Raw genomic sequence first — 26,584 nt, forward strand, 5'->3', positions numbered from 1 at the left:
GGTACTGGAGAGTTAAAGAAATAAGACCTCCATTTAAGAAGGCTTTAGTGAAATGGTACCTAAGAGAAGAACTGGGTGTCAATTAATGGCAAAGTAAAAATAATAGTAAGTGCTTGAGAGTGATGGAGTTCAAGGGGAATATAAGGAAAATTACAAGTATAGGAAGGGAAGAGAAGCAAGAGAATGATCAATGAAACAATCCAAATTCCTATAGTATAACATGGGCACAGTGATGAAAGAACATATGAATAAGGGTATCATCTTGGGAAATGAGCAAAGGTAACAGGAATGTGTAACATCTTGAATCAGCTTTATCTCAAAACTGCACTGAGTACTTAGCTCTACTGGCATCAGTTGTATCCTCCATAAAATGGGGATACCCCAGGTCTCCTGGGTACAGTTGGCAGACTGAAATTCAGCACCTCAGATAAGAGCCTCAAATCCCAGTAATCTAGACAGGCACATCTATTCACCAGGAATAACTAGAGGCTCTAGGATAGCATTTATCAACCTATCACTAGCATCTGAGTTGCCTGAGCTGCTCATTAAAATGCAGATTCCTGGGTTCCACCAAAGTCCTACTGAATCAGAATCTCAGGGATGAAGGACCATAGATGGTCAGTTGCTTTGGTTTTAGATATTCTAGGTAATTGCTGACCACTAAAGTTTGAGAAATACTGTTACTGATTTTCTGTTTAACAAGCTCACAGCTGATTTCTCCTGCACCCTGTCAGAAGTAGATGTGACACCTGAGAAGAGACTCAGAGCTGCTTCAGTTCTGGTGGCTGGCAAAGCCCAGTTCGGGCAGCATGAAACTCTAATGCAGAAACTCTAATGATCAGCTGACACTTTCAGGTTTTTAAGAATTTACCAGGATGCCATCAAAGGGTTTTGTACAATGTGGTAACCCAATCAGATACTTTATTTTTTAATTTTTATTTATTTGATAGATAGAGTTCAATGGTGAAAGAAAGAGACAGAGAGAAAGGTCTTCCTTCTGTTGGTTCACCCCTCAAATGGCTGCTAAGGCTGGTGCTGCACCGATCCGAAGCCAGGAGCCAGGTGCCTCCTACTGGTCTACCACGGGGGTGCAGGCACCCAGGCACTTGGGCCATCCTCTCCTGCCTTCCTGGGTCACTGAAGTGAGCTGGACTGGAGGAGGAGCAGCCAGGACTAGAACCTTGCACCCATATGGCATGCCGATGCCTCAGGTGGAGGATTAGTCAAGTGAGCCACGGCGCCGGCCCCCAGTCAGATACTTTTTAATAAAATTAGAAAGACTGAGAAGTTTGAAGATAATTGATAGGATAGAAGATAGAGAATCTTGCTAAGTTACAAAGGTAATCCACTTAGGAAGTGACACAGCAAGTAGAAAGATTTGGTTACTGACCTCTTAGATTTGCGAACAGCCTGGGATAGGGGGCATGAAGTAGGAGAAAAATGGAAGGTAACAGTATTTTTCCACTTGAGTGATCATTAGTTAAAATACAAAGAACAAGGAATAATCCTTCAGAAATAGTACAGTTGGGTGGGGCTGAAGAAGCATTTCCAACAAGCACTAGCTCCCTGCCAGAGTTTTCAAATTCAGGCGGTTCATGGGCCATAGTAGGTAAAATACTGGATAAACAGATGGTAATGTCATTAACTAAAATAGGCAATCTAGAAGAAGTAAGCAAGGAGTAGGTGGTGAGGGTGACAGCGTGGTAGAAGCCTACACTGTAAAATGTTTATAACTGCTATCCAAAAACAATACACTTGTTCCTGAAACTCAATAGAATGAGTTAATTCAAACATAATCATATCACAAACCTCTCGATCTGCACAAAAAAATCTACAAATATTTTATTTACTTTTATTTTAAGGCACAGATTGTTGTGGCATCTGGACACATGACATACTTGAAAACAACACATTAAATTTATACTGCCCAGAATAGACAAAACGCTGCCTTGCATGTACCATCAACAATGCTCATCACTGGGGGGATGGAGGTACTGTATTAGCTGGGTCCTGTGGAGCTATTTTGTTTTTTAATTCAGAACTTTGCACAAATATAAGAGAGATAGGCACCTCACATCCAAGAGGCAACAAAATGAAGGGAATTTCTATTAAGTGATCATTTTCCTGCTTGGGAAGTTGATTGCAACTCATCAGGGTGTAACTTCAGCAAATGGGAAACACACTTCAGTGAATTTCTTGTATTATATTTGCAAAAGGAGATGGGTTAATGAAGCTAAGACTGGTGTATGATGTAACTTTCAGTAATCAAAAAGTCATTAACCACACAAATTGCACTCTCCTTTAAATGAAGGTACATTTCATATAAACTGCTCTTTCAAAAATTTCTAAAAGTTACAATAATATAGTATCAAATAAATAAAATTACTGACTCTATTTTGTTACGAAGTGTTTATATAAGGAGTGATACACATCTAAACATGTAAAAAGAACAGACATTGACGATTCTACCATAAAACCAACAAAGCAGTGTGTCTGTAACATTGTCTAATAAGAGCTTATTAAGTCAAGAAGAAGAGGAAAAATCAAGGATATGTTTGGTTTTAGACTCTGAGGCTGAGAAAAGACAGTTTAATGTCCACTTTTCTCCAACACATCTTCAGACTGCCCATCCTGATAAGACAAAGAGTAATTGAAAAAAAGGATTATATGAAATGGTTACAAATCCTGAGCTTATAATCCCTTAAAATTATTTTTTTTTGTATTTAAAAGTAAGATTTATTTGTCAGAGACTTTCATTTTAAGAGAATTATATGAAGACTAACAATGATTCAAGTTATCAAATCAATATGTTTTTAAAAAACTTTATACAGCTGATATCAAAACTGATGGCTAAATGATGAAGGAAAACAATAATTTCTATATGCAAGCATCTCAGATGACATTCGGTCTTATGTTTAAGACATAGCTTCAATTTATAATAATTAGTGTATGTGAATAGACTAAATTCAGAGGTTGCATTAAATGCATTTATTATATTGAAATCTTGCATGATCATAACATTATTACTTTACTACCATAAGAATTTCTCAAACTGGTAGTTTGTACATAGATTGTCATATAAAAAATATACAAACTATGATGCAAATTAAACATTTATAAGACCACCAAATTATAGTACTGTCGCTCCCCCTCTTCGTGGAGGAACGACACAGGACCCTGCGCTGTTCTTTCGTCTGCTCGGCCCTCCCCGGGTTTGCTGCTGGTTCTTCCCGGGTTGGCTACTATCCCTTCCACCTCCGTGGAAGGGCAGTTCCCCCTGGCCGCATTCCCCACTTCCGCAGGGGAGCGGCACACCGCCGGCCGGCCTTCTCGGGGGCTGCACGGGTTCCCTTAGATGTTCCTGGTGCATGCCATCTCTCTCCTCCTTTATAGTCCTCCTCCGCCAATCCCAACTCGGCTGCCCACACGCCGAGTACGCTGCTCTCCAATCAGGAGCAAGTCCTACAGTTTATTGATTGAACTGGAGGCAGCTGTGCGGAAGCTGTTTACTTCTCTCCCAACGCCACATTGTGGGAGAGCAGATGCATAGAATAAGTCTTAATTCCAGTAACTCAGTCTAGTCCGGTTTGCTCCCCACATAGTACCAGCAAAATGCAATAATAAATATGAAATTTGAAGTGAGAAAACAATGTGGGAAAAGGTTAATCAGTACAAATATAATAACACTGAGTAATTAACTGGTATAACTTGCCTATAGAGACATAAGAACATACATAAAATATAGAAAAATCATAATACTAAAAAGCATAAATAAATATTTCTGCCATAATGGATTAGCAGAGTAAAGGATTTCTCAAAAATGAGTCAAAACACCAATGAGAAAATCAGAAATTCAACGTTTTACTAGATTCTCTATCTGCCATCACCTATTCATTCATACATACACTAACATGTGTAATGCCTTTTATAAGCTTATTCTTTTAAATATATGCAAAGTGCTGCTTAATATGAAAAAAATTTTTTTAAAAACATCGTTTCACAAAATAATGAAAAATAAACAAAGAAAAGCCAGCAAATGAGAAAATGAAATATTTAGATTCAAAATAAGTTGTCTAAAACTAATAAAAAGACTCCAATTTCAATGTTATAACCTGCAGAGATTAAAACACTACAATTGCAAAATATCTAGAAATTATGGTTAAAATAAAATAATCAGGGTTTTCATTTTATTCACCAAATGCTCTATTGTGTTATATTTACATTGCTATATGTAATATGTATCAAATAAATGTTACTATATATGTATATATAGGAATTTAGCTAAAATGATGCATAGGGTAAACTTTAATTAGCCAAAAGACTGAAAAACAACGACCCAAAAAAAAACATTTCAAAAGAAGAATATATAGGACATGCACTGATAGCATAGCAGGTAAAGCCACTGTCTGCAATACTGGCATCCCATATGGGTACCAGTTCAAGTCCTGGCTACTCCACTTCCAATCCAGCTCCCGGCTAATGCGCCTGGGAAAGCAGCAGAAGATGGCCCAAGTGTTTGGGCCCCTGCCACCCACATGTGAGACGTGGAAGAAGTTCCTTAATCCTGGCTCCAGTCTGGCTCATCCCTGGCCATTGTGGCCACTTGAGGAGTGAACCAGCGGATGGAAGATCTTTCTCTCTCTCTCTCTGTAGACAGATAGATAGATAGATAGAGATAGATAGATAGATATCTCCTCCCTGAATTCTGCCATTCAAATAAATAAATCTTAAAAAAGAAGAGTATAATCCCTGAAGATATAAAGAGAATATAATAAACCAAAATTAGTAATAATGAAAGAGAAAAAAGAGATAATACAGATAAGCCCTGTACCAGAAACATAAGGTATAGTAGATATATAAAATAATGGTTGAAAGCCTACAAATATACACATCATTTATCAACTCATTTCATAAGATTCTTGAAGTGAAAAGAAGTCAAGAACATGTTAAGGACCAAAAATAACAAACCAATCTTACATACAAAAAAGATTTAAAATCCTAAACCTAACATTAGAAAATCAAATCCAGTATATATAATCATAATAACAAAATTTGTTATGATAAAGCTAGGCTAATCACAAAAATGTAAGGATGGTTTAACATTAGATAATATATTAATAATATTATCCATGTTAACTGAAAAACCCCAAGGTTTTATTTTTTTAAGTTACATCGAATACTCATTATGAAAGAAAGAAGAAAAGGAGAAAGGGAGAGCTGAAAGGAAGTAGGGAAGCAGGATGTCAGGAAGAAAGGGAAGAGGAAGACAGGAATTTGAGATATAGAAATTGAAAGAACTTTCTTATCCTGTTGATAGAAACTATCTGGATTATCCTCAATATAGAAAAATCAAGTGTTCCTTTTAAAATCATAAATAAGGCAAAGATACTCATTGTACTGAGAAACCCAGGTAGCACAGAGACAAAAGAGAGAAGGATGTAGGAACTGGAAAGAAAAAAAAAAAAGAATATTAGTCACAAATAAAAATGACCCTGGGATTGGATTAGGAAAGAAACACATGCAAATTATTAGAACCTATGTAAACTACAAGAATATAGCAAAGAAACTATAAATAAATATAAATACACACATATTTAAAAATTATAGTTTAGCAATCTATTAAGTACCTATAAATACTATGAATATCTCTAAACATATACACAAGATCATTTACAGAACTTCTTAGAGAAATTATATTATGACTAAAACAATGGAAGAACAAGTAACTAGTGAATTATTTGGGGGAGCAATATGGTAATAGCAAGTAAAACGGAAGATATGTAGTCACATGTACCAACAATCCCACTGCTGATTGTATGATTTAGGGACACAGTTCTATATGTGCACTAAAACAATAGCATGAATGTTTACTACAAAGGTGTTTAACAACAGCAAAAATCTTTCCAAAAAATCCCCTATATGCCCTCATAATTTAATTGTAAATAAAATTTAAAACAGTTAAAATGTGTGGACAAATATACATGTATTAATGTATTTATACAACTGTTCAAAAGTTGCAAGTCATAGTTAGCTGGAAAAAATACACCCAAATGTTAAAAAATTCTGTGGTTCCATAGTAGAAACAAGGAAGACAATTGAGATAGCCTGCATAGGGTTATTTCATGGGATTTATTCACAAAATATCATTGGATCTTGTTCTTTGTCCCAAACAATTTCATTAGTATAAATATAGATATGTTTGTATTTCTATGGAGTTTACTTTCTCACTGTCCCAACTGATCTTCTCTTTCTTCATCCTTTTTTTGTTGTTGTTGAGACAGAGCTGTTAAAAACCATCACATTTCAAACTGTTAGTTTCAATCCTAATATCTATACATTACTTTTTAGGTACTCTGTAGTTACCACATATCCGGGAGAATATATGGTATTTGTCTTTTGGAGACTGGCTTATTTCACTGAGTATAATGGTTTCCAGTTGCATTCATTTTGCTGGAAATGAAAAGATTTAATTTTGTTTCACTGTTGTGTAGTACTCCATAGTGCATATATGCCATAACTTATTTATTCAGTGTTAAGTTGATGGACATCTGGGTTGATTTCCTATTATAGCTATTGTGAATTAAGCTGCAGTACACATGGGGGTACAGATCACTTTTTATATGCTGATATCTTTTCATTTGGTTAAATTCCCAGGAGTGGGATGGCTGGATCATATGGTAGGTCTATATTCAGATTTCTGATGTATCTCCATTCTGTTTTCAACAGCGGCTGCACCACTTTACATTCCCTCCAACAGATTTGAGTAGCTTTCCTCCCAGAATCCTTGAAGGCTTTTGTTGTTTGTTGATTTCTGTATGAAAGCCATTCTATTGGAGGTGAGGTGAAATCTCATTGTGGTTTTGATTTGCATTTCCCTGATGGCTAGTGATCCTGAGCATTTTCTCAGGTGCCAATTGGCCATTTGAATTTCCTCTCTTGAAAAATGCCTGTTCAAGTCCTTTGCCCATTTGTTAACTGGATTATTTGTTTTGTTGTTGTGTTTCTTGGGCTCTTTGTAGATATTGGGTGTTAAGTCTTTATTAGCTGCATAGTTTGCAAATAATTTTTTTCCATTCTGTCGGTTTCTTCTTCATTTTTTTGAGTGTTTCTTACCTTCCTCTTGAGATTGATAATTTTTTTGGTATCCTATTGTGTCTTCCTTTTTAAAAAGTTGATTAATTTATTTATTTATGGGGCAGAGAGACAGAAAAAGAGAGAAACAGAGTCCCAATCCACTGGTTCACTCCCAAATACACAATGCCTCAAATAGCCAGGGCTGGGAGAAGAAAAAAAAAGAGCCAGGAATACAATCCAGATCTCCAACATAAGTGGCAGGAATCCAATTACTTGAGCCATCACCACTGTCTCCTAATGTCAACAATGACAGGAAGCTGGAGTTGGGACTTGGAGCTAGGAATTGAATGCAGGCATGCTAATATTGAATGTGGGTATATTAATTGTTAAGCTAAAACATTCATTCCCCTAGCCTCACTTTTAATCTATTAGTTATTTCTCTTTAATTTATACTTTCAGAATTAAGTATACATAAATATATTCAGGCATACATTATATATATTTATGTATATATACACTCTGTATATACATTTACAATTCACATATACACATATATATAACCTACCACTGCCTAACTTAAAATAATCCTTTGACCTATTATCATCCAACATTTACATATAAATATTTAATAAACCACTGCTAACACTTTTGCTTTAAATAGCCAAGTATTTTCTTTGAAAAATTTAAAATGAGAAAAATGCCTTTTATACTTACCACAGATTTACTATTTCCAGTACTCTTCATTCTTTGTGTAGATTGAGGCATCATTTTCCTTTTTCATGAAAAACTTCCTAAATTGTTTGTAGGATAAGTCCTTGGGCAACAATTTCTCTCAGCTTTTGTTTAGATTTAAAAGTTTACATTTTGTCTTGCATATTTAAGTACATTTTTCCTCTGCATAGAATTCTAGTATTGTAACTATTTTTAATACTGCTGGAAAGATAACATAATTTTGCCATAATTTTGCAGAACAGTCTTCAAATTTATCTTTAAATTAATGTTTATGTTAGAATATTTAATTGAAATAAAGACTGTACAAGGTGTGCAATGTGATTTGATATTTGTATATACTGTGTAATGATTATTACATTTGAATTAACATACCCATCACACACATTTTAAATTCATCTTTAGCTCATATTCTCTCAATTTGGCTACTCTTAAATATTTTTAAAACATTTTCATTTTATTTATTTTTACTAACATTTATTAGCAATAATTATACATATTTATGGAGTACAGTGTGATATTTCTTTTTTACCTTTGTGTTCCCAGATTCACTTTTAAATTTTATTTTTTAATATTTAACAATTTTTACATTATTCATTTAGCTTGTAGATATTATGTACCTAATATCTTCATATATTCTATATTTTTTGAAAATAAAGATATTAACATCACATAATGTATTTTTGACAATGATCACAAAGTGGGGAAACAAGGATATATTGTCATGTAGATGATATAATTCAGTAAAGACAATACTTGTAACAATCTATATATCAGATAATGACACATTTTATACTCTATGTATTAAATTCCACATAAAAATGTGATTTTTTTTGTCTCTCAGCAAATTAATTTTATTGTCTATCTTTATTCTATATGGGGTTCCTGAAATGCTTAGATCCATGGTTTCCTAATTTTCATTAAATTTAGGAAAATTTCTGCCTTGAGTGCCTCAAATATCCTCCCCCCAAAAAAATCACAAACACATACAACTGTTCTTTTCATATATATGAGATTTTTTGTTGTCTCATAAGTCACTGAGGCTCTGTTCCTTTCTTTTCAGGGGACATTTTATTTCTGTCTTTAGTTCTGTTTTTATTTTATGGCAATATGCTCAAGTCTACTGATCTTATCTTCTGCAGTGTCTAACCTGTGATTAATTACAACCAGTGAGATTTTTAATTCATAAATTGCATTTTAATTGCTAAGATTTCCTTTGATTCTAATATCTTCCTATGTTAATGGTTTACTCTAAATATGTAAAAATATTTATAATAGCCGACTACACTTTTGTTGACAGTTTTCCCAAATTTGTTGATTACAGGTGGGCTTCTACTATTTTTTCTCCTGGTAATGAATCACATTTTCCTGCTCTGTGGCATAGCTAGCTTTTAATAGGATTATGAACATTACAATTGTTACACTGAATGTCTACATACTGTTTTAGGCTTTTGAAATATTTTGGTTCTTTTTTTTTTTTTTGGAAGAAAAGGAGATAAATAAAATCTAATTAAGCAGATGTTAGCTAAGTTTTAATAGGTTGGATTGTATATAGACTTTATTCCAGGCTTCAGTTAGCTCTACTTCTAAAGCATTTTCAACACTAGGGTCTCAGCAAAATTCTGCGGTTGATCATGAGTACATGTCATTCTGACTGGTTCAAGTCCTAATATCACAACACTTTCTGTGAACTCACAAAACTTTTCTTTAAAAAAAGATTTATTTATTTGAAAGTCAGAGTTACAGAGAGAGGGAGAGATAGAGAGACAGATCTTCCATCCATTGGTTTATTCTTCAAATGGCTGCAATGTCACAGAATGCTTCAATTTGTAAAATTTCCTTCAAATGCTATGGCCTGCCATGTGGAGTTTCACACTACAAAGACAGGACCTGTTACCTAGCATACACAAAGGAACTCTTCTGCAGATTTCTTATCTTCTGCGATTGCATAGCTCCCTCCTGAACTTTGCCCTATAACATGCAACTCCCTCTGTTTCCCCTAACTCCAGTCTATATCACCTACATTCAGTAAGGTTGCTGGGCTTTGTTTGACTTCCTCCTGCTCATTCTAAGTCACGAAATTAATCCCAGAAAGGCAGGGAGCTCGCTGGGCTTACCTTGTTTGTTCCTCTCATCTCAGGAATCACAGTTCTTTTTATTTTTTTATTTTTTATTTATTTATTTTTTTATTTTTATTTTTTGACAGGCAGAGTGAACAGTGAGAGAGAGAGACAAAGAGAAAGGTCTTCCTTTGCCGTTGGTTCACCCTCCAATGGCCACCGCGGCCGGCCCACCTTACTGATCCGAAGGCAGGAGCCAGGTGCTTCTCCTGGTCTCCCATGTGGGTGCAGGGCCCAAGCACTTGGGCCATCCTCCACTGCACTCCCTGGCCACAGCAGAGAGCTGGCCTGGAAGAGGGGCAACCGGGACAGAATCCGGCGCCCCGACCGGGACTAGAACCCGGTGTGCCGGCGCCGCTAGGCGGAGGATTAGCCTAGTGAGCCACGGCGCCAGCCAGGAATTACAGTTCTATGCTGTTTAGTATTTTGTGTTCCATGTTTTGAAAACTGTGTGCGTATGTGTATGTGTGTGTATTTATTCATCCAATATATTTTAATTGTTTGTTTGCTATTGTTAGCTGTCTGCAGTGGTCAAGGTCCAACCCCTGTGACTGCATCATGGTCAGAAGAGGACATTTTAATTGTATTTATGATTTCATTGCTTCATCTTTGGAGTGAGCCACAGAGCTCTGCAATATTATTTAATCCATCTCTTTTAATCATGAAGTATTTCATTATTAAATGGATAACATGCTCATATACAATGACTTTGATGCAAGTTTACTTGAACATATGCAAATTCAGTTTAGATCATTTATTCTTTATAAAAATCACAACATTTAGATATCTAACCTTTACTCTCTTCCCAGTTAGAGTTTTCCAAAAGACAAAATAATAGCCCTTGAGATCAACTTGTGAGGTTAGTTTGAAGAAAACAAAGTCTGAGACCTTTAACTGGTAATAAAAACAATGAAACTTAATTAAAAATATATGAAAATATTTAGATCTGAGAGTAGAAGTGAAGGTTAATATGGGACATCAACACAGAGATTTATTTAGGATGATAGAATCACAACATTAGAAGGAACCTTGTTGATTAATATATCTAATTGTTCTTAACCTATGTATCTTGGCCCGTAAAACAAACCTTATCAAAAATTTTATTTCAATCTTACTCAAATCTTGCTAATAAAACAAATAACAATAAAATATTTTCTTAAGAAAGCCAGGCAAATATTATTCTGAATTCTATTGTAGTAATTAATCATGTGAAAATTCTACATTCCAACAAGAAAATTGGCTTTTGTCTATACTAGGAAATAATACTAACTTGGTTGAATACTAATTTGATATCCATAAGATCAATACATTTCAATTTAGGATTCAAAAAAGGCTACCCAAAGGAATGATGGATGTTGCTTCTGACATTAACTATTTTATACATTCTCTGTCCTACCCATAAAAGAAAAACTCTACCCAAATTCTGAAAGATTGTAAGAACCAAGGAGACTTATATCAACTGAAAATTAAACTTTACAAACAGATGATGAATACTAACAGCATCCCAAGTATTGTCAAAGGCACATTTACCTGTGATAAAGAATCCTTAAAGAAGTTGGCTAGAAGCAATAACTATACATCACACTATGTTGGACACAATTTATGTACTTCCCAGATTTTCTACCTGCCAGATTCTCAATCTTGCCCAATACACACCACCAGCCACTACTTTCATTCAACACGTCTTCCAATTCACTGGCTGATCTGGCTTCCCCTGGGGATAAATGTGAAGGCACTACTCCACCACCACCTCCATAGCCTGAACCATCCCGACAGACTGTTCTTACAGAAATTCCTGACTCATCCACACCACTTCCAGATTCCAGTGAAGCCCCATACTATACAGTGTGGTATCTGACTTCCCCCAACAACTGCTCATGGGGTTGAGGTACACACAATTTGAAAGTACAGTAAGGGTGGCATACAATGGGATGAACATTGACCAATGAGAAACAATCTATTTTTGGTTTTTTGATATATTTATTGGTGCTGTATACCCTGTCTGGAGATACTTCACATGATTAACTAAGAGTCTGTATTTTCTCATGTAACTGTGGCTGGTTTAGGAACAACTTATATTTGTTTTTCTTTGTTATCTACTATTTTCCTTTCTTCCATTTCACCCTCACTCTCTCTCCTTTAATTGTATACTAAAGGTTAAGCTATTCCTCAAATTCTGTTGTCTGTAGAACCAGTGATAAGATAATCTAATATTCTATTTTGTCCCAGTAATACTTAAATATATCAGGGTTTCTTTTGGCAATGCACTTGGATATTCTGTGATTTTTCAAAATAGTTTGGAATGTCCAGTACATATCTGGAATTACTCTCCATAGGAATTCATAAGCTTCTTATTAATATAAGTTTTAAAATGTGGGTTCCCAGTGTCTATTCTGTTATAAATCCAGATTAAAAAAAAGTATTGGGGCAAGTACTGTGGCATAGCCAGTAAGGCCACCATCTGCAGTGACGGCATCCCATATGGGCCCAGTTCAAGTCCCAGCTGCTCCACTTCCCATCAAGCTCTCTTCTATGGCCTGGGAAAGCAGTGGAAGATGGCCCAAGTCCTTGGGCCCCTGCACCCATGTGGGAGACCTGGAGGAGGGTCCTAGCTCCTGGCTTTGGATCAGCACAGCTTTGACCATGGAGACCATTTGGGGAGTGAACCAGCAGACTGAGGTTCTCTCTCTCTCTCTCTCTCTCTCTCTCTCTCTCTGCCTCTATCACTCTGTGACTCTGCCTTTCAAATAAATAAATAAATCTTTTAAAAAAATAAGTATCATTTTATCACGAAAGATATAAAGAATAGGATGCCTAATATAAGTATAAAAAATGTTGAGTGAGTAAGGCAAGAAAGACATGAAACTAACTACAAAAATAATGGAGTGATCCTGAAGTGCATATTCAATTAAAAAATATCCCTATATTCATACTAACAGGTACTCATTATGGTGAATGTGGCAGGAATATTTTTAAGATGACTCCCAATGACTCTTTGACCTACATAATCTTTCCCCGACTCCCTTGAGTGTGAGTGCTACCTGTACATATGAGATATCACTTCCATGATTATATTGTAATAAATGGCAAAAGAGTTTCCATAGACAGAATTAAGGTCCCATATAAGCTGACTTAAAAATAAGGATATAGTCCAAGTATAAAGGATCCAATAATATGATACCTTAAAATCTTAATGTAGAGGTCAAATTCAGAGAGGTCAGAAAAATTTTAAGTGAAATGGATTTGACACATGAGAAATTCTCCATTTTTGGATGGGGCCACTGTTGATCAAATCCTCCTGCAGAAAAGCTAACATTTTACCTTCAGATTGGGCCCTAAGGAAGGATATTTCTAAATAAAAGAGTGATTAGCAGCAGTTTTCTGTTTGCCTGATGAACTAATGGAATAATGAACACTGCCATTCAGAATTAAAATCTGGAAACCCAGGAAACACATAAGTGCTTTCTGAATTAAAAAATTCAATTAATTTAATATAGTTTATAAATGTATTTCATTTCACTGTTACTTCTAGACATATGACTAAATCAACACAAGCATCTCTGCATTTAGTCATGTCATATAACAAAATAATATGTTATTTCTTCACTAGCTGTTTTTTTATGTTTTTTTTTTTTTTAATTTATTTGACAGGTAGAGTTATAGACAATGAGAGTGAGAGACAGGGAGAAAGGTCTTCCTTCCGTTGGTTCACTCCCCAAATGACTGCTATGGCCAGCGCTGCGCCGATCCGAAGCCAATGCCGCAGGCGGAGGAGGATTAACCAAGTGAGCCATGGCGCCAGCTCCTTCACTAGCTGTTTTCATCTGAACTTATGTGTCATTCCAGTGTTCAAGATACTGACTGAATGGACATCCATTATCATCTTTAGTATTTTCAAAGAATTTGAGAAATATGTGATTTGAATCACTTAAAGAATTAGAATATGAACATAGATAACCCTATGTCACATGGTTCTTAAATGCTCAGAAATACAGGTATTCAGTGGAACAAACAAATGAAAGACAACAAGAAGGAAGGAATAGTGATGTGCAACATTTTTATCTGCACAGTTTCATACCTTTTGCAGATTCACTTGCTTTGTTACATGGTAAATACATTGAATAATTGAATGGTAGAAGATTCCATGACATTTTTAAAATCAATATGTTTCTTAATTTTAAGAATTCCATTTAAAACTTTTCTAAACCCACATAAGACAAACATTCACGCTAGGAAAAATGGCATTTGTGCAATGAAGTGTTGAGAGTGGAAAGCATTTTTTTATAAAAAGAAACAAACAGGTGATATACCAACAAGAATTCACATATTTTTAATTTTATACCTAAATCCATGAATACCATTATAAAGGATAATGAAAGAATTACAGAAGATGTGCAATAGACAAAAATGATGAATCAGCTGGCGCCGCGGCTCACTAGGCTAATCCTCCACCTTGCGGCTCACTAGACTAATCCTCTGCCTGTGGCGCCGGCACACCGGGTTCTAGTCCCAGTCGGGGCGCCTGATTCTGTCCCGGTTGCCCCTCTTCCAGGCCAGCTCTCTGCTGTGGCCAGGGAGTGCAGTGGAGGATGGCCCAAGTGCTTGGGCCCTGCACCCCATGGGAGACCAGGAGAAGTACCTGGCTCCTGCCATCGGATCAGTGCAGAGCGCTGGCCGCAGTGCGCCTGCTACGGCGGCCATTGGAGGGTGAACCAATGGCAAATGGAAGACCAAAAAAAAAAAAAAAATCATGAATCTGACCATGGTACTCATACTCTGTATAATTAAAGAAATAAACATTATTATTTCGTGAAATGACCAAAGCTGAAAAGACTTATTCAGGAAACAGCAAGAAATTTCTCTGGAGATAATAATTTGCTACTAGTAATAGCTTTTTTTTTTCCTCAAGATTGAAGCAATAGGGATAGGTGTACAGTATTGTGATTAGGATGCTGTTTGGGGCTCTGGTTGCAAGTGCCACCTTCATATCTGATTTTAGCTTCCTGCTAATGCACACCTTGGAAGACAGAAGACTTGTTCATGCAGCTGGGACCAGCCAATCCAAATTGATTTCCCAGCTTCCAGCTTCCACCTGGCCTTGCCCCAACTATTGTGGTCTTCTGGGAAGTGAGCCAGAGGATGGGAGATCTCTCTCTATCTCTGCCTCTTTATCTTTCAAATAAATAATAAATAACATAAATAAAAAGTATTTTAAATGTTTTAACCAATATACTGATTTTCATAATGAAGTTAATGGTGAAATTGTGACTGCTCATATAGAGGTCAGAGAAAACTTTTATAAAAATTTTGGTTTTAAAAAAGGAAAAATAAAAATAACAATTTGTATATCTCTGAAAGGAGATAATCCCTACATAAATTTTGGGGGTTGTTTTATTTAACAAGTGTAGTGTTTATAACTACATTAATCATTGACCAACACATTTGTTCATAATAAATATTTTTATTACAAAACATTTCTTTATGGAATATTATATATGTTTTGGTACACACACAAATGTGCAGATATATAAAGATTATATGCATATGGATATGCATGTACAGCATAGGTATTCATTCTAGTATAAACATGTACCCAAAGAGATACTTCCATGTATTCAGTTTAGTGTATATAGTTCTCCATTATATTGTAAACAAAATAACCAGAAATACATCTAAAGAAAGAAATTATCAACTCCCAACTTGACTCTCACTGGGATTAAACATGACAATAGGTCTGATCTGATTTCATCATCATTTAAAAAAAATCATCTATTATTTTTCACTTTATGTTTCTGTGTGGGAGCAAACTGTTGAAATCCTTACTTAATGTATACGAAGCTGATCTTCTGTATATTAAGATAATCGAAAATGAATCTTGATGTGAATGGAAGGGGAGAGGGAGTGGGAAAGGGGAGGGTTGTGGGTGGGAGGGACGGTATGGGGGGGGAAGCCATTGTAATCCATAAATCGTACTTTGGAAATTTATATTCATTAAATAAAAGTTAAAAAAAAAGAACTATAATTAAAAATAGTAGCAAAAATGCACAAAAAATCTTATAGTAAATAATGCAAGAGAAAACAAGCTAAAAATTAATTTTGCAGGGTAAAATATGCTCTGAGCAGAAAGGAAAATGACTAGCATACCAAATGGAAAATTAGAAAGTAGCTTACTTAATGATAGAGGATAACTGTTAATGAAATATGCTACCTTTCCTAGAATACTTTGATGATCTATTGAAAATGATGAGTATATTATTGCTCAAGTGTGATGTATTGAGGAAATATATCAGTGAAACAAAAAAAGTAATATCATCACAGCGTACAAACAGAAAATTCACATATAGACAGAAAAAAAATCACAGTTTACATTGCATTCATGTTTAAACTCAAACATCACTTTTTCACATTTTGAGCATTTACCCCCTAAATATGGAAAGAAAAACAAGCCAGAGTTTTAATATAATATTTTTTCCAACCTGGAACAGCTGCAGAAAACAAATCTTGCTGGAGATAAGCTTGGTTATAAATATCAACACTCCCTTTAAATAAAGGAGTCCAGTTTTCAGACCATCTGCCTCTTTCTAAAAGGAAAAAAAAGCATGAAAATCATAAACCAGGCCAGTCCCTTTCAAATAAGGCATTTAAAAATGAATGTATTAAAGACTATGAATTACTCTGAGCCGCTGCCTTAAAATTTACCGTCTACCTCAGATCAGAAGATAGCACTTTGCAAAAGAAAACAATTTGTACTCTGAGAAAAAAAATGCCTAAAACAATGAATAAGGAAAAAAATATGTTGTTTACCAACTTTTCTACAAAATTGGCTAAAATCATGATCACATTCTCTGACTAGACTCTATTCCTTCTAAATGTGTTATAATGTATGATACCTCTACTGATCATGTTTTAATCTTGTTATGTCACTTTTGTTACCTCTACTTTTTCCAAAACTTTCTCAGAGCCTGTTTCAAAGACTTTCATGTTATCTCTTCCAAAACCAAAATCGAGTTCCAAGAGACCTGGACTTTCCTTTTAATAGAGATTCTACCCTCTGCAAAAATCCTTCCTATGCTTCTTTCACCACAGTGCTCCTTTTATATTCCAAGTTGAATTTGGATTTTATCTTATAACTTTCTTTCTTCTTTTGACCTTAATTATTTTTCATTCTTTGTTAATGACCTTGTGAATGAACATTTTAATTTTTCACTGTATCACAGAGTTACTATTTGAATAATGCAGTTCATAAACCACAGCCATTTTTAACTCTTTAAAGTATTCACAATAAAGAATTAATGCAAGGTGGTCTACCAAATAGAATAGTTCAGAATGGTACACCAGATATATCAACATAAAGGAATATTCAGTATAGTAACACTGAAATTGTGGAAGGAAAGCAGTAACACAAAGCAAAGAAAAATGGAATCCTCTACATAACAATACATATAAATGTTTGGTTAATTCCCTGAATTACAGTGATAGGATTCTGACAACTACTGACTGAACAAAGGCACCTTGGGAGTCCTGAGATAATTCATTCTCATTTTCACATTCAATCGCTCACTTTTTCTCATACACCTATAAAGACATACCCTATATACTACAAACAAAAAGCACAAAATTGAATCTTTAAACATGAACATCTGTACTAATTTTAAGGTGCTAATACGATTTTTAAATATGTCCTTCATAGGAAACATATATCCTATGACCATTTTTTTTAAAATTCACTTTCATTCTGTTATAGCTGTGGACCACCCAGGTCTGTAATTATAGAAAACAAAGTTTCTTTACAAACAGCAAATGACATACAATCGCTTCCTTGGAATGCTGCATCTTCAGTGTGCAAGAGAGGGAAAAATTTCTCCATAGTAAAGGTCAACAATATTTAATCTCAAATTAATTATTTAAAAATAACTATTTTATAGCAATCAATATTTCATTCTCTTCATGATTTGATGTAGACAATGCAAATGCTATGCAAGGCTATCAATGTTGCAAAAGAAACGTTATTTTATCTTAATCACTAGTTTAAAAATTCTAGAAAAATGTTTCATACTACATTTAGTCAGGTATTTATTTTCTGACTTCATTCAACCAAAATGTGGTACAAATACAATCAACTTTGTTTTGTGCATTCAAGAATCCCAAACAATGAGGAAAAGGTCTAGCACATTATATATTCTATAGCATATTTTGAGTAAATTTTCAACAGAAGCCATTATCTTAAAGCATCCATACTTGCTGTTCAATTATCATAAACCTAATTAAAATTCTTTGAGTTTTAAAATGATACTATACAAAATTTGTTTTTAAAATATGGGCTTGATATGGTGGCCGACGCTATGGAACAGTGGGTTAAAGCCCTGGCCTGAAGTGCCAGCATCCCATATGGGCACTGGTTCGAGACCTGGCTGCTCCACTTCCTGTCCAGTTCTCTGCTATGGCCTGGGAAAGCAGTAAAAGAAGGCCCAAGTCCTTGGGCCCCTGCATCCACGTGGGAAACCCAGAAGAGGCTCCTGGCTCCTGGCTTTGGATTGACGCAGCTCCAGCCATTGTGGCCAATTGGGGAGTAAACCATCAGATGGAAGACCTCTCTCTCTCTCTCTCTCTCTCTGCCTCTCCTCTTTCTGTGTAACTCTGACTTTCAAATAAATAAATAAATCGAAAAACAAAATATATGGGCTTTATAGAGCCTAGATAAATACATACCTACTTTGCCTTTTTTCCCCTCTGGCTCTGTCACTTTTCAGCATTAACCAAAATAAGCTCATTTTCCATTTAAAAAAAAATGTATTCAGTAGAAATAACTAGGTCATATGGCTTTGTTGGAATGATTAAATTAGATAACTAGCTTATATAAACTATTAAACAATGTGCTTCTCACATACTAGGTGCTCAATAAATAGTATTAGTATATCATGCTATTTAATAGGTTACTGTTCAGGCACTGCGTAGACTAAACAGCATTTTAGACCAAAAACAAACTGAACTTGACCACACACATTCATTATGCGGCAGGCATTTGGCACAGCAGTTAAGACACTGCTTAGGATGCTCACATCCTGTATCAAAATGACTGAGTTCAAGTCCTGGCTCTGCTTCCAATTCCAGTTTCCTGCTAATATGCACCCTGGGAGGTAGCAGGTAATGTTTCAAGTAGTTGGGACCTGATCACACAGATGGGAGACCCAAATTGAATTCTGTCCTGGCTATTTCAAGTGTTTAGTCTTAGAGAGCAAAATCAGTGGGTAGAAGATCTCTCTGTGCCTCTGCCTCTTAAACAAAATGAAAGTAAGCAAATATTTTTTTCTGATCTTCATTATATTTAAGGTTTTTGGAAACAAAAATGGTGTCAGAATATAGTAGGCCTGTAATGATTTAATTACATATAAATTATGCAGTTTATGCTATTATTTAATCTACTAACCTTCTTTTATCATCAACTAGGTGGCTTCAACAAAAATATCTTTGTGGGAGAGAGGGTCAGCACTGTGGCACAGTTGGATATGTCATGGCCTGCAGTGTCAGCATCCTATGTAAGTGTTTGAGTCCCAGCTGCTCCACTTTTGATCCACCTTCCTGCAAATCTGCCTCAGAAAGCATCAAAAGATGGTCCAAGTCCCTGGCCACTGAACCCACATGGGAGACCCAGAAGAAGCTCCTGGCTCCTGGCTCTAGTCTGGCATTACTCTGGACATTGTGGCTGTTTGAGGAGTAAACCAGCTGATGGAAGATCTCTCTCACTATTTCTCCTTCTCTCTCTCTGTAACTCTGTCTTTCAAGTAAATAAATCTTCAAAAAAATACATATAAGTATCTTTGGATAACTTTCAAGATGCTAAAATATATATGTCGTATCATTGTTACAGCATAAAACTCTGCATTGATAGGATATCATTTATATGCTTACAGTGTATGTATAGAAAATATGTACTTTCAAAAATAAAAATCCTCTGAACAACAACAAGAAAAAAAGACTTACATAAGAGTCCCTGTTTAGTTTATAATTTTTTTAAAGATTTAATTCACCTGAAAGGCAGTTACAGAGAAAGAGAGAGACAGAGAGAGAGATCTTCCATCTGCCAGTTCATTCCCCAAATGGCCCTTAGGGCCAAGGCTGAGCAAGACCAAATCCATGAGCCTGGAACCCCATCTGGGTCTCCCATGTAGGTGGCAGGGGCCCAATCACTTGGGTCATCTTCTGCTGCTTTTCCAGGTGAATTAGCAGGGAGCTGCATCAGAAGCGGAGCAGCTGGGACTCAAACCAGTGCTCATATGGGATTCTGGCATCACAGGTAGTAGCTTAACCCAGTGTACCACAGCACTGGTCCCATGAACACTTACTCTTACGAGTTTTACCTCACACAAGAAGCATGATAAAAAAGGAAAATTTCCTAATTCTTCTACCAGGGAAAGACTAAAAGGAACCATTTAGAAGTGCACAATAACATTCCATTCTTTTTCATTTTTTAAAGATCTATTTATTTGAAAAGCAGAGTGACAGAGAAAATTTGATTGACAAAGATATTTCATTCACTGCCTCATTCCCCAGATGGCTTTAGTGGCCAAGGCTGGACCATTCTGAAGGCAGGAGCTTGGTACTCCATGCAAGTCTTCCATGTGAGTGGCAGTTACCCAGGTAAGTGGGCTATTATCTGATGCTGTAAATACTTATTGGTATTGCAGACCTTACCGATCTAGTGGAAGAGAAATATCCAACTCCAGTAGACTCTAGCCTTCCTTGGAGAGAAAAGAAATACCTAACTCCAAACACTATCTTGCTATGCTGTCTCACCTAGTTAGAGAAAGACCAATGAAGAAACAATTATAAAGTTCACAATCCCGAAACACAAGTTCAATAAAAGCCGAGATTTAAGATAGGACTTTAAAATGCTTCCTGGTCCCCTACACCTTCAAACCACATTCCAATAGTCCCATCCTAACTGTGATTTCACTTTTTACAATTTCAGTTACCCATGGCTAACCACAATCTGAAAATATAAGGTGGAAAATTCTAGAATTCATCAATTCACAAGTTTTAGGTTATATATCATTGGAGCAATATTTTGAAATTTCAATGCTATACCACTCCATCTTGCCCAACATGTGAATCATTCTTTTGTATATTCCATATATATGTTTGTATATGCCATACATGCTACCTGCCTCATAGAAACTTAGAAGTCACTTGCAGTATTGTGGTGCTTGTGTTCAGGAATCCATTGGGGAGTCTGCAGTTCCGGACATCTACTAGACAGTCTTAGAAAGTATTCCCTGCAAACAACGTCAGGGAGGGGGGCATACTGTACTAAAGATCTATGTCTTAGAAAGTATTCCATGCAAACAAGTGGGGGCATGCTGTACTAAAGATCTATAAGCAACAATTTTTACTCAGTACAAAATAAGTGACTAGCAAGAAAAATTACAAGGCATATTAAAAGACAACAAGAAACAAATTGAAAAAAAAAGCAACTATCAGAACCAGATATTTCAAGGATGTTGGAATTATCTGATTGGAAATTTAAAACTATGGCTAATAAACGAAGGGCTCTAATATATAAAGTAGACAGCAGGCCAGAACAGGTGCACAATGGTAGGCAGAGAGATAGAAATCCTAAGAAAGAGCCAAAAATAAATGTTAGACAACAAAAACACCATAATATAAATGAGGAATATCTTTAATAAACTTAATGGGAGACTGGATGCTGTTTGAGTAAGGAAGTGCTGAGCCTATCTGTATCTTAATGGAAGCCTACAAGAAAGAATAAAAGAAAAAAAAAAAAACAGGAAAAATAAAACAGAATAACCAAGGATTGTGAGGCATCTGTTAAAGAAATAAAATGTGCATAACAGAAATATCAGGAGAATAAGAGAAAAAACAACAAAAGAAATATCTGAAAGAGTAACGAAAAAGAATTTCCCAATACTAATGTCAGACACCAAACCACTGAACTAGGAAGCTGACAGAATACCAAGCAGGTTAAATGACAAAAAAAAAAGTGGGAGGGATCGGCACTGTGGCTCAGTAGGTTAATCCTCCACCTGCAGCACCAGAATCCCATATGGGGGCCAGTTCTAGTCTCAGCTGCTCCTCTTCTGATCCAGCTCTCTGCTATGGCCTAGGAAAGCAATGGAGGATGACCCAGACACTTGGGCCCCTACAACTGCATGGGAGTCCCATAAGAAGCTCTTGGCTCCTGGCTTCAGATCTGCGCAGCTCTGGCTGTTGTGGCCATTTGGCTAGTGAACCAGCAGATGGAAGACATCTCTATCTGTCTCTCCCACTCACTATCTGTAACTCTATCTCTCAAATAAATGAATAAATAAAAATGAAAAAAGAGGTAAATTTAAAAAACTAAGAAAATAATTTTCAACCTAAAGAAAATCAAAGAGAAACAGAAAAAAAGACCTTATATAAAAAACAGAAATTGAAAGAATTTGTCACCACTCATCCAGCCTTACAAAACCTGCTTAAGGATGTGCTACACACAGAAATATGGCCATCACTATGAAAGAAGGTGAAGGTAGAAAATTTCCCAGTGAAGAAAAAAAGTAAACAATAGGAATATTTATAGAAAAATAGCAGGAACAAATCATTACTTATCAATAGTCACCTTGAATGTAAAAGGCCTCAAATCTCTAGTTGAAAGATACAGACTGGTTGAATGGATTAAAAAAAAAAAAAAAAAAACTCATCTTGCTGACTACAAGAAACAGATCTCACCAACAAAGATGAATGCAAATTAAAAGTGAAAGGGTGGAAAAATATAATCTCTGCTAACAAAAACCAAGAGAACTGGTATTAGCCATCTTAAAATCACACAAAATAGACTTTAACACAGAAACTGTTAAAAGAGACAAAGGCACTATGTAATGATTAAGGGATTAATTCAACAGGAAGATGTCACTATTATAAAAGTATATGCACTAATTACAGGGCACCTGGCTATTTAAAAGAAATGTTAAGGGATCTAAAGGGAAACATAGACTCCAATACAACAGTAAGGGAGGACTTCAATACTACACTTTCAGCAACGGGCAGATCAACCAGACAGAAAAAAGCAAGGAAACAACAGAGTTAATCAACACTGTAGTCCAAATGGACCTAACAGATATCTATAGGACTTTTAGCCTACAGTTGTAGAAAATACGTTCTTCTTACCAGTGCATGAAGCTTTCTCTAGGATAGACCACATGCTAGACCATAAAGCAAGTCTCAGCAAATTCAAAAACATCAAAATCATACCATAAACCTTCTCAGACCACATGGAATGAAGCTGGAATCAGCAACTCAGGAGTCTGTAGAACACATGTAAACACATGGAGACAACAAACTCCTGATGAACAGTGGGTCATAGAAGAATCAAAGGAGAAATCAAAAAATTTCTGAAAAACAAATGAAGATGAAAATACAGCATATCAAAACTTATGGGATACAGCAAAAGCAGTGTTAAGAGGAAAGTTTATAGCAATTGGTGTCTACCTCAAGAAACTGGAAAGGCACCAAATAAATGAGCTATAAATGCATCTCAAGGATCTAGAAAAACAACAGTAAACCAAACCCAAAACTAGTAGGAGAAAAGAAATAATTAAAATTAGAGAATAAATCAACAAAACTGAAATAAAAAAATTTAAAATATCAACAAAACAGCTGTTTTTTAAATATAAACAAATTTGACACAACATTGGCTCAACTAATCCAAAGAAAAGAGAGAGAAGATCAAAATCAATAAAGTTAGAGATGGAAAAGGAAAGGTAACAACAGAATGACAGAAATTAAAATTATCATCAGAAATTACTACAAAGAGCTGTATGCCAACACACTGGGAAACTAGAAGAAATGGATAGATTCCTGGACACATATAACCTACACATATTGATCCATGAAGACATAGAAAACCTAAATAGACAATAAACCAAGGCAGCAATAACATCAGTAATAAAGACTCTCTCAATAAAGAAAAGCCTAGGAGGACAAGAAGACTTCAATGCTGAATTCTACTAGACATTTAAAGAACTAACTCCAATTTTTTTTCCAGCTCTTCAAATCAACTGAAAGGGTTAGAATCCTCCCAAACTCCTCCCAAACTCTTCCTATGAAGCCAGCATCACCCTAATGCCTAAACCTGAAAAACTTACAACAGAAAAAGAGAACTACAGACCAATTTCCTTGATGAACATAGACACACAAATCCTTAACAAAATATGAGCCAATCAAATCCAAAAACACATCAAAAAGGATCATTCACCAGGACCAAGTGGGATTTTTCCCTAGTACACAGGGATGGTTCAACATTCACAAATCAATCAATGTGATAACATCACATTAACAAACTGAAGAACAAAAACCAATGATTATCTCAATAGACGCAGAGAAAGTATTTGATAAAATACAACATACTTTCATCACAAAGATGTTAAGCAAGTGGGTATAGAAGGAATATTCCTCAACACAATCAAGTCAATTTGTGACAAACCCTCAGCCAGCATCCTATTGAATGGGGGAAAGTTGGAAGCATTTCTACTGAGATCTAGAACAAGACAAGGATGTCCACTCTCACTATTGCTATTCAATATAGTCCAGGAAATTTTAGCCAAGGCCATTAGGCAAGAAAAAAAAAAATCAATGGGTTACAAACTGGGAAGGAGGAAGCCAAACTATCAATATTTACAGAAGACATGATTCTATATAAAGAGGAACCAAAAAACTACACTAAGAGACTATTAGAACTCATAAAAGAGTTTGGTAAAGTGGAAGGATATAAAATCAACACACAAAAATCAATATCCTTTGTATACACAGACAATGCCATGGCTGAGAGAGAACTTCTAAGATCAATTCCATTCACAATAGCTACAAAAAATTAAATTCCTTGGAATAAATTTAAGCAAGGACATCAAAGAACTCAATGATGAAAATTAAAAAATATTAAGAAATAAATAGAAGAAGACACAAAAAATGGAAAAATCTTCCATGTTCATAAATTGGAGGAATCAACATCATCAAAATGTCCATACCACCAAAAGCAATTTATAAATTCAATGCTATCCCAATCAAAAAGTCAAGGACATTCTTCCCAGATAGATAAAAATGATTCTAAAATTCATATGGAAACACAGAAGACCTCAAATAACTAAAGTAATATTATACAACAAAAACAAAGCCAGAGGCATGACAAAACCAGATTTCAAGACATACTACAGGGCAGTTATAATCAAAACAGCCTGATACTGATACAAAAACAGATGGATAGACCAATAGAATAGAATAGAAACTCCAGAAATCAATCCATTCTTCTACAACCAACTTTTCTTTGACAAAGGAGCCAAAATCAATCCCTGGAGCAAGGACAGTCTCTTCAAAAAACGGCACTGGGAAAACTGGATCTCTACATGCAGAAGTATGAAGCAAGATCCCTACCTTAATCCTTATACCAAAAACCACCCAAAATGTATCAAAGACCTGAATCTATGATTAATGCCATCAATTATTAGAGAACATTGAGCAAACCCTGCCAGACATTGGCATAGGCAAAGGGTTCTTGGAAAAGTCCACCGAGGCACAGGCAATCAAAGCCAAAATTGACAAATTGGATTACACCTAATTGGGAAGTTTCTATACAGCAAAAGAATCACTCAGGAAAGTGAAGAGGCAACCAACAAAATGGGAGAAATTACTGTACATTATGCAACTGATGAAGGATTAATATCCAAAATCTATAGATCTCAAGAAACTCAACAACAACAAAACAATTCGGTTAAGAAATAGGCAAAGAAGCTTTTCTGGCAAGATGGCGGAATAGGAAGGGAGCACACTGATAGTCTGGGGAGAGATAGTTTAATAAAAGTGGAGATACTGCAGGTTCAAGGAAGAGTAGGAGAGGAAACAGCAGAAGAAACTCTTCTGGAACGCGTGACTCACAGCGGACCTGCGTGGAGAGCGTGGGAGCCCACAGTTCGGGACACCAGCGGCAGACTCAACACACCAGCGCTGGAACGCGAGGTGAACCGAACCTCAATAGCCCGAGACACCAGCAGGCAAGCGGAGAGAGGAGACTAGAGGGAACGACCCCCGGGGGGGGAAGTTCACAAGGCTAACTGGAAGAGAGAGAGAGAGAGAGAGAGAAAAAAAAGGGGTGACTAGTACGGACACGGGTTTCTCTCTCTCCGCTCACCTCTCAAGGGCGAGCAAGACAAAGAGCAGGCGCCATCTTGGACATACGTCATAAGCAGAGCGACCTCAGGTCTGCACCGGCCCTGAGCCTAGCAGAAAAACCTGACTCTGGGCGGGGCGAATTAACAGGAGATTAGGACCTAGTAAATTTGTGGTGCTACTGAACTGAGACTGTGAAAAAAGAGATGGTGGGGGAGAGAACTCACGGAATTCACGTGAGCACTCTCCAGAGACGCTACAATTCCGTAACTTTGGCAACCCAGTGGGAGGCTGAAGGAGAATTTGAGCCCACTCTGAGGGCCGAACAGATTCCCTGTGGGGTTCTTGGGAAAGAGCTTCTGATCTCTGGCTCCTGTGGGTATATCATTTGCCTGCTAACTACCTCCAACTTCGTTCAGCTGTGCGGAATTACTTCCCTTTTGAATCAAAAAAAAAAAAAAAAAGAGAGAGAGAGAGAGATTTACCACGCCTAACCTGGGAGTGTCACC

The 26,584-nt window shown here is 36.1% G+C and overlaps 1 protein-coding gene across 6 annotated transcripts in view; it reads right to left on the reverse strand.

Moving 5' to 3' along the window:
• TRIQK (triple QxxK/R motif containing) overlaps window positions 1-26,584 on the reverse strand; it is a 120,928-nt gene that overhangs the window by 65,670 nt on the left and 28,674 nt on the right. For 2 of the 6 annotated variants that reach the window (XM_051843885.2, XM_051843884.2), the window contains exon 3: window positions 16,400-16,504. The exons of the other annotated variants lie outside the window; for them this stretch is intronic. The gene's annotated coding sequence lies outside the window, so the exon portion shown is untranslated. The remainder of the gene's footprint in view (window positions 1-16,399; window positions 16,505-26,584) is intronic. 6 annotated transcript variants of the gene reach the window in all.

Source organism: Oryctolagus cuniculus, chromosome 6 (genome assembly GCF_964237555.1).
Source record: "Oryctolagus cuniculus chromosome 6, mOryCun1.1, whole genome shotgun sequence".
Classification (NCBI taxonomy): Eukaryota; Metazoa; Chordata; class Mammalia; order Lagomorpha; family Leporidae; genus Oryctolagus; species Oryctolagus cuniculus.